Source organism: Nipponia nippon, unplaced genomic scaffold (assembly GCF_047370975.1).
Source record: "Nipponia nippon isolate SJK-2023a ecotype South Korea unplaced genomic scaffold, ASM4737097v1 scaffold_8, whole genome shotgun sequence".
Taxonomy (NCBI): Eukaryota; Metazoa; Chordata; class Aves; order Pelecaniformes; family Threskiornithidae; genus Nipponia; species Nipponia nippon.
This window is the reverse complement of record NW_028262402.1, coordinates 52519676-52533614: the sequence shown is the minus strand read 5'-3', so window position 1 is coordinate 52533614 and position 13939 is coordinate 52519676. Positions and strand designations below refer to the sequence as shown.

The 13939-nt window shown below is 43.7% G+C and overlaps 1 long non-coding RNA gene across 1 annotated transcript in view; it reads right to left on the bottom strand.

Moving 5' to 3' along the window:
* Positions 1–4876: 4876 nt before the first annotated feature.
* Positions 4877–13939, bottom strand: part of LOC148050622 (uncharacterized) — a 35646-nt gene continuing 26583 nt past the window's right edge. The window contains exon 3 of the long non-coding RNA XR_015700927.1: positions 4877–5113. This is a non-coding gene — a long non-coding RNA (uncharacterized LOC148050622). The remainder of the gene's footprint in view (positions 5114–13939) is intronic.

Sequence of the window (13939 nt, the reverse complement as noted above, 5' to 3'; positions counted from 1 at the left end):
CGTAAGATGCCTGAGCCAAAGCAAAGCAGAAGAAAAGGAGCTCTGGGGAAGCCACCAGCCCATCTCGAGAAGGGTCAAGCCCCAATTCAAACCTTAGAGAGTAAAGAGGGAGCTCTTGGGGAGCTTGTTTAAGCTTTGGCTGTAGCATGCCAGAAAAACAGAATGTGTGGCCCTTGGTAAAGGGAAGGGGTGGCTGAGTGACAGTCCAAAACCCAACAGAGCCACTGTGTCTGCCCTGTCTTGTGTGAATCCATAGTAATCCCCAGAAGCTCCCTCTGGCAAGATGATTTGACCAGCACGGATGTGTGATGAGTGCTTGCATTTCTGCTTCACTGTGGGGAATCCAGATTGGGATGGTAACAGCTTGAGCTTTAAGGGCGTTTTAAAATATCTATATTTTTACAGTGTGTACAAAGAGCTGTTGATGTGAAAGCCCTTGACTTTTTAACATTAAAACTAAGCTTTAAGATTCAGCAGAATATATGTCTCTCTGTGTTCATAAGGTTTCTGATGCCAAAACACACAGAAAATTAATAGACTGTCACTGAAGAGTCCAAAACTGAGTCTATCAGGAAGAAAGGAAAATGTACTTTGCTTCCTCTCATTTTCACGGTTGTTGCTTTAGTTCATATTGCTTTTGGCATTTTAGCTGGTGATTGAGACATCCAAAACCCATTCTTGATTCTTTATTCAGTTCCACAATTTTTATGTGCACTACATCATCCTCTGCTTTGACTTCTCTTCCCAGCAAGCTCTGATTAGGAGATTTCCTTGTGAGCTTTCTTTTATATTGCTAAGCTTAGAAGCAGACAGCCCTGGGCATGCAAACCCTCATGGAAACATGCAGCTGGTGGAAGAGAAAGACAGAAGGAAGTCCTAAGTCCACAGAGGAAGGAGCTGCAGTTACCACCTTCTACGAGCTTCTTCCTCCTCCCTTGGTAGGATATTCACATGAACAAGAGGGCAGAAAAAACCCAAGGGAAGGGAGCAGCAACATGGAAGAAGCAGGCTTGAAAGCAGCAGAGCTTTTGGTAGAACTGGGAAGCTCAGACAGACACCTGCAGCCTTCAGCATGCCAAAAGCTATCTTCCTATCTACAGCTGTATGTGTGCCCCAGTGAGTGTATAATGCCTGGGAATCACAGCGAATGTTTGCATCTCTTCCAGTTTTTCATTTGGACCAGCCCACTGAATGCTTTCCATATCCTTTCCAGCTCTGCATTCCTTCCTGGGGCTGGAGAACATGCTCCACATTGGTTTTGGGAAAGGGAGAAAAAAGGCGAGGGGAACCTGGTCCTAAATTGGGCATTGTCCCTTTGTATGTCATAGGTGGAGAAGGATATCGTTTCCATGAGTTGCTCCTCTCACACACACTTTTTGTTTTTCCCTTTTCCTGTCTTGTTTTCTGGCTGAACCACATCCAGATCTTCAGCTAAAGTGAATCCACAGAGCTCTCTGACTGTAGCGAAGCTACCAAAATGCCTATTTGTATCACCAGGCTCTTAATTACCGCCTTCTCCTGCTGTGTTTCTCCAAGATACACAGATTGCACTCTGCAGAGTCACAGTGCATGGGAAAACACCACTGGGGATCCTGGCAATGGCTGCAGTGGCTTTTGTTTAAGTGCAGCCTGACCTGGAGCCTATAATCATGGTGTTTTAATATAACAATATATAGAGAATATTATATAACAACAGTGCAACAATGTGTAGGCAAAGCAACAACAGAGAAAAGACCGTATGAGGAGGGGTGAGAGGTTCACACGCTGGGGCTGTGCAGTTTGAGCAGAGAGAGGCATGTTCGGTCCCCATCCCCTGCTGCAAGTGCCTGCTCCTGCTCAGCGCAACCACAAAGCCACCGCCGGGACCTGCTGAGGCTCAGGTTCTCGACACAGACCGAGTCGATGGCAGATGAGTCCAAAAAAGGCCACAGTGGTGGTGCAAGGGATATGCCTGTCTGCTCAGGGAGCACTGATGCCATGCTGAAGCCCCTGTCCTGTGGCTAGAGGGCAGTGGGACGGCCAGGGTGGGCACAAAGCATACATGTGCTGGCAGCTGACCTGCTGTGGTCTGCTTCAGGAGGTGCCTTTTAGCTTCTATTGTCTGAGAAATTTGCAGTCAGTGGATGTCCTTTTTCGGTTTTGCCCCAAGGGGTTTCTCCTCAAATCAAGATCAGAGGCTGCTAATTCATCTTCATTCCTCTTAGATTCAACAAGATTAATTTATTGCTCACAGTCTGTGATGCAGATACAATCTGAAAAATTACATTATTACCATTCTTGTCTTTTTTACAAGGGTAGAATTAGCTTCTAGCATTTTTAATTTATTTAATTTAATTTTATTTTACTTTGTTTTATATTTTTCAGTCTTATTTATTTTATTTTTTGCTTGTGTATAGTGTTACTCTGTATTGAATATAGCAAGGACCTTGGCTGGCTTTCCATTTTTCTTTCCGTTCTCTTTAGCAGACGGACAGCACTCGGCAGGAAGCTGTGACCAGTGTAATCACTGCTGCAGATGGAAGGGTGTCCCCAAAAAGGGATCAAAGAGAGAATTCTTGTCATGGCAACCATTAGCACAGGAAGTCTGGACAGCTGAGATGGCGGAGTGTTTTGAAACCGGATTAGGAAAGAGATGCAGATTTTGACATCAATGCCCATGTCTGGGTGCTAATTACGGGGAGGAAGGACTAGCCAGAGGGTGCTGGCCACATATAGGACACAGAGAGATTCTTCTGGTTTCATCTGGTCTGTGAGGTCATCTCTTGTCACAAGGCTGGCTTCGGTTCTTAATTGTTGAAACATCCCAGGAAGGTCTTTCCTGACACAGTGTTTTCCAGCATCTTTCTGGACATCCAGAACCCCTCTCCTCAGCTTTACCTTTGCCTGTCTGCAGGAAAGAAATGGAAAACTCAAAAACCATCACAGTGCAAACCTAACTTTCCCTGACGAGCCTCGTCTGTCTTGAACAGCTGACTGTCTATTATGGTTTACGTGAAGTGTATACATTAATCCACTTACTCAGATCTTTGTCCACAACATATCAATGTTTGATGGTATTCTCCCAGTCTGCTGTTTGTATCAAGGCTATTCAATTGAAATTATTCTTATCGCAGACACCTGATCTTACAGAAGAGGGGGCACATAGCCAAAAGCAGATGCCATAGCCTGAAATGGTAACTAGTAGGTGAAGTATTCCTCGTAGAAATTATACCCTTTCAGTGTGCTGAAAGGTAGCACAAAATGCACACTGCCCACATATTTGCACAAGACAGGCATCCCAATCTCCATCCAAAACCAGGTCAAAGGTGAATCTCACAAATCTAAATCCAAAGCCGGATTTGCACAGCTCTAAATTTAATTCACTATATCAGCAAATGCTCTCAAGAGCTCAGACATCTTGAATGCGCTGCTGTAGATTTGAACTCCAGGGCACCAGACTGCTTTTCCCACACAGCTCTGCAGCAACAGCAACAGTAAATTGTGAGTGTATGATGAAGTTGTGCATCTTTGTCATTTTTCTAACTATCAAGTTATTCTTTCTGAGCGAGAAGCTTTGCAATGCTGGCGATCAGAGTAAAGGGATTCACATTTACCTGGCTATGTTACAATCTATAAAGGTGGTAGAGAGAGCTCAATAAAAGTCATCACAGCCAAACCAGAAGGAAGATATGTCTAGCATGCAGGAAGTCTGGATAACCAAGGTACAGCACAGAAACCAAATGTATGTGGAGCTTTTGCCAGACAGACAAACACTGGAAGAAAAATACTGTATGACTTACCCAGTTCTTGTGTTCCTCCACTATTTGGCTAAGGGCTTTTGACTCCAACAGTTTCTGCTGCTGTTACAAAGCTGCAAGAATTTCTTGCATGATGAGAGGGCTAGATGATCCAGGAAATTAGTAACAGGTTATGGAACCTTTCACCTCATAGGCCACTAGCTTAAATACAGCTCATTGCTATCCAGCTATTAAACTTTGCCTTGAATTTTCACAAGTGAAAAACAAGGATCTGGCAGTGCCATGTAGCACCAGTTACACTTTGCTGAGGCCACTATTCCTCTGCCCAGGTACAAAGGCAATGGGACCCCAACTAGGATGATCCCAGCTGCAGACAGAAGTGTGACACAGAGAGGAGGATCCTAGCATGCATTTTTGGCATGGGAAAGATGGGAAAAAGATCATGTATGAAAACTCTGGACTGCTCAACAAGAGAAAGTCCAGAGCTCAGACACCAGGGGATATTGCTATGGAGATCTGTTGCAAAGGAATTGCAGTCTCTTGGGGTAGCACAGAAATGTCACCTTATTTTTTCCACCAAGTGCTGTATTCAGTAGGGATAGTCAAAATCAGATCTTCTTACACATGACAGTTGTGATACTGTACCTGGACTGTTTTTTTTCATGCATCCGGACAAGAAGTCAAATTATCAAACTTCTTAATGGAATTGGAAGTGCAAAATAGCTGGTGCCAAAATAGCAAAATATTTTGTTCAGACTTTTCAAGCTAAATGAAATTATTCAGAATAACTGAGCCAAACCATCTCTGCTTTCTTTTAAAATTTCTTTTAATCTGTGATCTCAAGCAAGTGAGCCTTGACTCCTCCACATTATCATGCAAGGTCCTTCCCGAAGGCTGAAAACTGTCTTAGCACAAGCTTGGCCACAGAAAAAAGGCAATGCAAGGTGCATCTTGGCCCTTGCCATCGCTTCACTCTCCAGTCATCCCCAAAAAGGGGAAAAGCCATCCCAAGCCTCCCCTCGCACCAGATCAAGCACCTGCAAGACAAAAGAGTTACAGCTTTGACTTTGGCCTTTGCTAGCATTTCCATAATGATAGGTGCTCAGGAAATTGGACCTACCTTGCAACAGCCTTAGAAGTCAAGTACTCCCTTCTGATAAAATATTAAATTTACCAGGACATTGCTGCTTAGATGGGAGCTGTTGCATTATCCCTTTACTAGGCATAAAATGATCCTATCGATGCAGTCTCAAGCACAGAGGTCCCATTTTGACATACTTACTTCCATCCAGGGAGCATGCAAGGAAAATCTTGCAAGAAACCTGGCCCCTCTCCGCTCTGGATAGGCAGGACCAGTGGCTTCCCCCGAAGGTGCTCTGAGCGCAGAAAAAATAGATTTATTGTGAAAATCAGATACCCTTTGCCTATGATCTCTGAACTACTGAACATGCAGCATGCTGTCAAAGTCTTTACAAAACTGGGCTGGAAGGAGAGAGAAATTTGGTAAGAATAAGTCTATGAAAAAAAATGCAAAATAAGTTTCTATATAGCCTATATCTGACCATCTGACTGTTCTTCTCATAGATGTTGTCCCACCCTTCCACTGGGATATACATAAAATTGATCCTGAGAAAATCTGGTGTATACATTGTGTGTTGCTAGAAGATAATGTGCTATATGAGTCATGGGAGAGTGGGTAACAAACACAGTGGATTTTCCTAGTATTTCTGGTCGACAACTTACTGATACTACAGGTTATATTTAAGAACACTACCATTTTATCGTGCAAGAAGCTTGCTTGAACTCCTGTCCCTCTAAGTGTCTTTTCTTGATAATTTCTGATTATATGTTCCTGATAACTGCCTAATTCGATTATTATTCTTCAGTGAAGTGTTTGTAATTTTCTTCTTATCTTGAATGGACCAAGGAAATTTACAGCTGTCTTTTGGTTTTTATAAGGTGAAATATTACTGTCTACAGAAAAAATAATCAGTTGTAATTATCTCTTTGCTGTAATATGTGAGGTTTTGTTCTTTCATTCACTTCAGACTTCTCCCTCATTTGTTGAGTTTGCTGCTCCCAGAATTCAGGAGAACTGAATTTCTTCAAATATTTGTATTAGGGTAAATATTTGAATCCAAACTGTAAGAGGAAGGAAAGAGAGAGAAATTAAAAGATTCAATAAATGACTCCAAAGGGCAAGTGAACAGCCTTGAGAGACTCAAAGTACTGCGGTTTCTGTGTTTAGATGAGGCACTGCATGTCCAGCAGTTTGTATATAGTGCAGATTTGAATCATAGAATCATAGAATCACAGAATCACAGAATCATAGAATGGTTTGAGTTGGGAGGGATCTTAAAGATCATCTAGTTCCATCACCCCTGCCATGGTCAGGGAAACCTTCCGCTAGACCACATTGCTCAAAGCCCCGTCCAGTCTGGCCTTGAACACTTCCAGGGCTCTTTCATCAGCAATCCAAAGGGCAATCCAAAGGGCGAATAGATAACAGACGACAGGCTCTGAAATTGGGAATAATGAAAATTAACTGGTCACCAAGAGCCTCTATAAGGAGAAGATGATGACTTTCAGAGGACTTCTCAGTCACATTTTATTGATTAAAGTAATAATGCATGGGGCTTCGGCACACACGCTTCTTGACCTAACATAAAATTTGGTAAAAATCTTCATTTGGGAGCACAAAACTAACTTAACCTCTGCAGCTGCTGAGTGCAGACAGCCTGTCGCAGCTTGCAGCCGTGCTCTCAAGCATCCTCATTCTGCAGAAAAGTTCTCAGTCTAAGTATGGGCAGCGTAAGGTGAGGTTTCGCCACATACACGATGTGCATGGCCTTACAGCTATTTTGGGCTGCGGGACAAACTGAAGCCATGGGAATGAGCACTGCTGTAAAAGAAATCAAACAACTCAGCACTGCAGATGCTGACTCCTCAACTCCTACGACTTTTCGCCCCCGTGAGTGTCACTGAGGAGGAGCAGGGATGTCCGTGAGGTCCTAGGACCCTGTCCAGCTGTTGCAGAGGGACCATGGGCTTAGTTCCTGAGGGCCATGGGGAGCAGAAAGGGACACTGAAGTGAAGCACTGGCAGGAGGTGGCTGGGGGTGGATGACATGGGTGAGGGGTGGGTGAGCTCTTGGACAAAAGGACATTTGACACAGGGACTGTCCTGTTGCATGGTCGAGAGGGAAGTTACCCCTTTCCTAGCTCCCTGCTCACTTGTTCTCCCCATCGCTTCATGCTAGATTTATTTCCATTAAGCTCACACTCAGCTCCAGGAGGACTGGGCACAGGGTGGAGGAGGGTTCTGGACAGGAACTCAAGCCCTCTGAGTGGACACACACATTGGCCTTCTGCCCCATGGGGCTGAGGAACACCACCGGCAGAGCATCTTCCTCTGTGCCACTTCTGATTTTCGTCGACTCGCATCTATCTCAAATCTCCACAGATGCCTCTGTAAGTACCATCTGGCCAGCCTGATATTTTTAACCAAAGCCCAAGGATTTCTATCACAAGACATTTTAGGATCATACTAAAGAGTTTTTCTTTCCTTAATTTTTAGCATTCTTCAAGAAACAATTCAGGCATAACACTGATGTCCTAAATAAGCATCAGATTACTGACTCATTGCCCCCAAAACTTCCAGAAGGTCCTAAATCATATCTTGAAGAACCGGTACCCCCAGGTATGATGGGAAATGCTGCACAGGAGATGCAGTCAGTTCTGAACAGGAGAGACAACACTGCCCGTGACCACCAACATCCATAATAGCCTACAGATCACACTACAGATCAGTTCCTGCTTCAGCCTGTTGCACCTCAGATTTACACCAAATCATTTCAGAAACTATCCACTCTTTCAGTCATTTGGGGTTATTTCACTATTTCCAATCACCATCTGTGGCTATGCAAAAGAAAACAAGGTACAGAGTAGCATAAGTAGATGTTCATTTCACCAAAGGATGATTTTAATCTAAACAATCCTGATGTTTTAAAACCTATATACCCAAATGTGATTGGACTTATTCTTGACAGAAAAAATTTACAGTATCTTCACTCATACCTGATGGATTTTCTTGCCAGATTTCATGCAGAAACCAAGAGTGACAGAGTTATTATGTCGCTTCTCATAGAAATAATCTCAAAACTCATGAGCTACTGTCCTCATAAATATTTATTATGAAGTTCCTATTTGAATGTGATTAGATGTTAAATAGCAGTGTTCTGAAATATCATACTTAGCTAAGGAAAATTTCAGTTTTATGACAACAGCCAGTTTAAAAAGTTGCTTTTGTCTTTTTCCTTTTTTAAGAAGGTGACTGTAATATTGTTCAGAATCAATGCCTTTCTACCATGTTATCTAGCTGCTTCTATTTCTCTGAGCACACAGAAATTAGACTTTGGGGGAGAGATTTTGGTTTGTGAAGTACTGACCCAGTCTGCTTTGGAAGGTGGGAATAATTCCATTAAAGCTTATTCTGCTTAAATTCCTATATTAGATTCATTTTCTTAGGTATAGCTGTGGCTAATAAATTGTGTAAAAGAATCTAAGCCTTGTTTCCCGGTAGCTCTTAGCACTGTTAATGGCTTCTACTATATTTATTGCTTTTTTATTTTTGCAGATCCCAAAGGCTCTGTTCAGGTGACATTTTGGCTCTGGTGAAGTGAGCCACTAGGCACTAAATAACTATTCCTGCAGATACAGAAGGTAAAGTTCCTGATCAAGGTCTGAAAAGACAATAGGGAACGTGAATCACGAAGAAGAGAAATGTTCTAAAACAGAGACATATATTGTATTCAAAAAAGGGCAATCTCTTTTTTAAACTGAAATTTTATAATACATGAATGAATCTCAGTTTGCTCAAAATGTCACTATTATTGGGTAGTCATGTTTTTGTAGAGATATATGGAAAAATTTCACATATATTATATATTAATTATTCCTGCGTAAAGAGCCTGGCAGAACAAGAGGAAAGAGCTGCACAGGACAAGTTTTCAGAGTCTTCTCAAATAGTGTAAGAGGAGAGACAAGAAAAAGAATAATTAAATACAGACATTTTGAGGTAAATGACCATCTCAGGGCTGTTTATATAAATAATGATAATGCAGGCCCTTAACTGCAATGGTGCAGCAGATCCCAGCTAGAGAGAAAGTATACTCTGAGCAGAATACAAGAGAACAGCTCCAAGGGGAAAAAAGTATGTATGGTTTGAGTTTAAAACCAGAGCCCATTTACATTAAGAGATCAATCAGTGGGAAAATCCATTCTGCAGTGCTAGCCCATCAGTGAGCAAGCTAATTGAATGCAGAGTGAGCGACAGCATGGGTGGCCTCTTTCCTCTTTTATCTGCACAGCAAACCTTGCAGCAGCTCTGAGATCCCCCTCTCCCCAAATGAAGCGCCTTCATCCAGGGCAACCATCCGACTGAGCCCTAGTTATTTTATCTGCAAGTGTGTAGCATCTCTGAAACCCATTTTCCTGCTTCTGAGCAGGGCTCAGCAGCATGCCGTAAAAGTGGCTGTGGTTCACAGCCACCCAACCGCTCGCTACTGTGTGGGTCCAGTCCCCTAGCCATGCGTGGCGAGAGTCGGGCGGTTGCGCTGGAGCTGGAGCAGAGGTGGCTGCATCCAACGCACAGTGCTGTGAGCTCCCTAAATAAACACGCTTACATAACATGCAAAATCGTCCCATCTTTCCCCTACGTTCTTTTGGCAGGAACACTCACAGGAAATATCCTGTTAGTGGAGATAAAAGGCTTGATTTACTCTGCTCCTGATAATGCATAATTGCTTAATCGCAAGCACATAATTAAACTCCATTGAGAAGGTTACAGTGACAATGATTGCCAAGCAAAGACGAGTTCCCCTAGAGAGGCAATCTTTGCATCAGCTGGATTTTTTTTGTAATGGGAACAAGGGGAAATGCACTAAAAAGCATGAATGTTTGGCAGGAGCTGTGGAGGCACGGGGCAAGGGAGGCTGGACACAGCCAGAGTGGCACCAACAGAGGGAGAGGAGATAAGCTTTTAAATTAATCCCTTCACTAACTGAGCTTCTGGCTGAAGGAGCCTCTCTGGAGAAGCACTTTTTGTGCACTGAGAAGGCCATCAAGCTCAGCAAGCTCTAGAGGAGACTGCTCCAAGTCGCCGAGCAGGCTTCCAGCCCATGCCAGCACAGGGGCCCGCTGGCACCACCACCCCAAGCCTGCGCTGACCCTCTTGAATGTTGTTCGTGCAGATGGCACAGGGCCATTAAGCCCAGCGGGCTGAAGGATAACCGCTGGGCAGGGCAACTGTAGTGGACCCATATCTGAAACAGCAGATTCAGTCAGGAGCCACAGTTCCCCAACGCAACGAGACCACCAGCTCCTATGGTGCCCAGTCTGTCACCCAGTGTAGGAAACAGCCTGAAAGCAGCAAACAGAAAGCTGTTCCTCCCAGACATGGGCAGCAATTTTGCAAACTGGTGCATGAGTCATGACTCCTTTTATTGAAACCTGCTCGTCAGTCATCTGGAAGCCAGGGCTAAAGATATTTTTTAATTCCTTTGTCATGTAAATTCTGTGTCACTACTGCATTAGGCACCCACCACAAAGGAACACTAGTTCCCTGAGACCGTCACAGCCTTGTGTGCATGTCCACAATTCTAAGACTTCCTTAATAACTGCATAAATGAATGAAGTCCTGTTCGCATGTGGAAGAGGACTGCATTCATTTTCATCAGTGATGACGAAGGAAGTCCGAGAAGTTAAAAAAAAAACAACAAAAAGCTTCAGTACACAAGAGCCGCTGTGTTCCTAAGAGAGAAGACAGTTCCAGTTTCGGGGAGCCAGTCTGTAAGTGCAAGTAAAGAGCGTCACTTTGCAGCCTGCAGAGCAAAAGAAGAAAAATCTCTGCTTTGGAAAATGGTGCTTGCTTTGAGCTGGCAAGAAATATTTCAATAACAGGTTGTGGAGAATGTAACTTCAAAGTTTTGAAGTTGATGGAGTTTTGGAAGCTGTTGCTGGAATTTGTATCCAAAAGTGATTTAACTTCCCCAGTAAGTGATGTGTACAAATGGCATACACCACTAAACCACATATGCACGCAATGTATGAATTCCCACATTCTTGACTTCCCATTCCAGCTTTAACAGTTTTTCCAGTGCAAAAAGAAATGAATCAAGCTTGCAATAGGATGTGTGTATAAATGCCAAAGAAAAATTAAAATCAGCTGTTATTTGAGAATTACTGAGCTTGGAGTACTTTGTTTAGATACTTAATGCCCTCGTAAATCCTGTACACCATTGTGGGTAACCAGCTAAAGGTAGAGCTCTTTAAGCCAATTTATTCCAGATTTGTTTGGCTTTTTTGGTAGTATGACCTTTTATAGTGACCCATATGGTTCTAAAATCATCAGGATCCATGGGGTAAACTGTACTTCTGTGAACCGATTTCTTGTGGTGTGGTAATTCATCCATTTTAAAAGCATTTTCATTGCTCCTGCCAAAGAAGAAATTTTGTGGCCAAAAAAGAGAAAATGCGGGGACATGCTGGAGAATACATTGCCTAATATTTTTCTTTGCCCCAACTTGCTCTGCTAAGAAAGTGAGAATTGCTGGGACCATATGGAAGCAGAATGGCAACAGCCTGCAGTATATGAAAGGTTTCTGCAGCAAAGCAGAATTCTTCTCACTCAGCCTAAAAGTACAATCAAAGTATCTCACTCAAGTTTTTAGGAGAGATCTTTCTTTTGAGGCTTGTCAGCATAATTATGGCAGGAATACATTTACCAAAACAAATCTTCATTTAATGAATGTTGGTAGCTGTCATCTTTAAAATTGTTCAGATAAAATACAGGAAGAGAATGAGACAGAGAAGTGTTACATCTTGTTTAATTCCCTAAAAATAACACCATCACCCTGCTAAATATGAAGGGACATAGTTCAACACTTGGAAGAAAAACAGGCAGTCATTTTTCTCTTTATACTATTTCAAGTGAGTTCATCTGTACCTGCACAAGGAGATTAAATTGCAGTGCAGGATGTAGAGGCTTGAGCCTCATCTCAGCTGGTGGGGGATTACCTCTGTTACCATTCCCCCCCCCCCCCCCCCCTTTTTTTTTTTTTTTGTCTGAATAGTATCCTGTCTTCCTCGGGCACATGAGAAGGTGCATGTGTCCAATCACCATGAAACTTGTACAGGCCAGGAAGGTAAGAGCCAGCCTGAAAGGAGAGCTAGAGGAAGATGCATGTCACCTTCTGCATTGCAAAAGTAGCATAGCCATCTACTGTGTGACATTTCCATGACCATGTCCTGAATGCTTCTTTTCAAGGGGAAAGGCAGTGCTAAGGGAAGATACAGGCTGGCAGCTCTTAATTTGCATCAGCATTTAATCATCTTAATTTGCTTCTGGACTCATTCCAGCAGTGAGGTGAGGAAAGCAGCATGTGCTAAAGCCAGTGTCTACCTGGCCGCTGCCTATTACAGGGCAGGAAAGTGGATCTGAGTGTCACAGTGGGAATGGGGAGAAGTACACATTTTTCAAGCAGAGCTGCATGTATTTTACTCCCTTCCTAGTTCCCTCACACTTGCATTTCTGCAGGCTGCTACTGCCTATTGCAACATAGGTAACAGCCAGCAAGCACAAGCACACTAGAGGTTTTGGACCCAGTAAGCATACCATTGGCGAACAGGGATGCTGTTATTCAAAGACCTAAACCATATGATGTTGGGCATGGACCCTGAACCTACCTGCAGCCTGCTAGTCATCTTTTTGACAATACCCCCACGGAGTAATCACAAACGATTTTGAGGTAACAAAACCCTCCTGGGAAAAAATGCAACAGCACTGCAATCAGTTGCAATCACTTACCATGGCTACAGTTTTGCTCCTAGGGGGATGGGAACAGGACCTGAAGTATCAGGGCCCACTGAAATACCTCATGGTGGACGTCAATGATGTAAATGCAATTACTACTTCTGCCTGGTCTATAATGACTCTGCTCCCCTAATGCAGTAGAGTGGCTAGAAGAGCAACCTCTCTAATGGCACATAAACACTTTCCAAGTGGCTGTCCTATTAAGGTTATGCAAGACCCAGGGCAGTCCTCTGCAACGTGATGTCAGCTCTGGCTCCTGGCCTGACACGCAGTTATACAACAGGACAAGGCAAGGGGAGAAAATGGAGATGCTCTAGAGCTGTCAATTTTTTGAAATACGGTTTAAGCACATAGTTTGTGTTGCCATCACTGACACAATGTGAGACGGGTAAACAGCAGTGGGGGGAGTTAGGGTCGATCTAAAACATGCTGGTTTTTTTTCCTTTTCTTTATATTATTCTTTATTCTTCTCGTGTATCTGTCCTGATTTTCCCTCACTCAGAGTCTTGGCAGGGGAGCAAAAGAAGCTCAGAAGTACATAGCTTATGACTGAGTAATGGTCTACTGAAGGCAGGGAATCTCTCTTTTTCAGGTTTTCATGGGTTTTCTTACTTTGTGCATGAGCTGTTAGCCTAGAAGCCCTCCTGATATTTAGCATTCCTTCCTCGCTGGTTAATTCATGCTGGTTGCAAGAAGCACGTGGTGGGTATTTGGGCCCAGAATTGGTGGAGACGTGCTCGTTACCAAAGCAGGGAAGTGAAATGTCACTGTCATGTTGCACAGCCCAAGAAAAGGGAACAAAGGAAGCAACATGAACCTTCTTCCTCACTGCCCACATAAGCCCATTGCACTGTAGCAATGAGTGATGAACAGATGTAAAAGTGTGTCTGAGGTGGGAGAGACCCTCAGGTGCCACCCTTGCAGGATAGGTTGTGCTGCTGTCTCTTCTCAGTGCTGTTTGGAGACACCAGGGCTCTCAGCCAAGAGAAATGGTCCTCTTTCCCACATTAGCCAGCCTTTTTGAAGGCCTTTTTGTCCTCTCTCAATTTAAAACCATGTAGGTGATCCTGGCTGAGAAGAAAATTGCCTGGGATCAGTGGGGTCTATGCGCTTCTCAGGGCACAGATGAAGCCTTGCAGAAGGATGTCCTGTGGCTACTCAGAGGGCCAAGGGTGCATGGAAGAACTATGGATTCTCTTTGCTGGTGTTGGTGAGTGAGGAGCAGCTCTTCAAGCAGCGAGTGCAAGCCCTGTCCTCCACATGGGTGGGCACGTGGGTGCTGGCTTTGCCAGCAGGTCTCCACACTGCAAGTTGGGCAGAGGAGTGGGCTG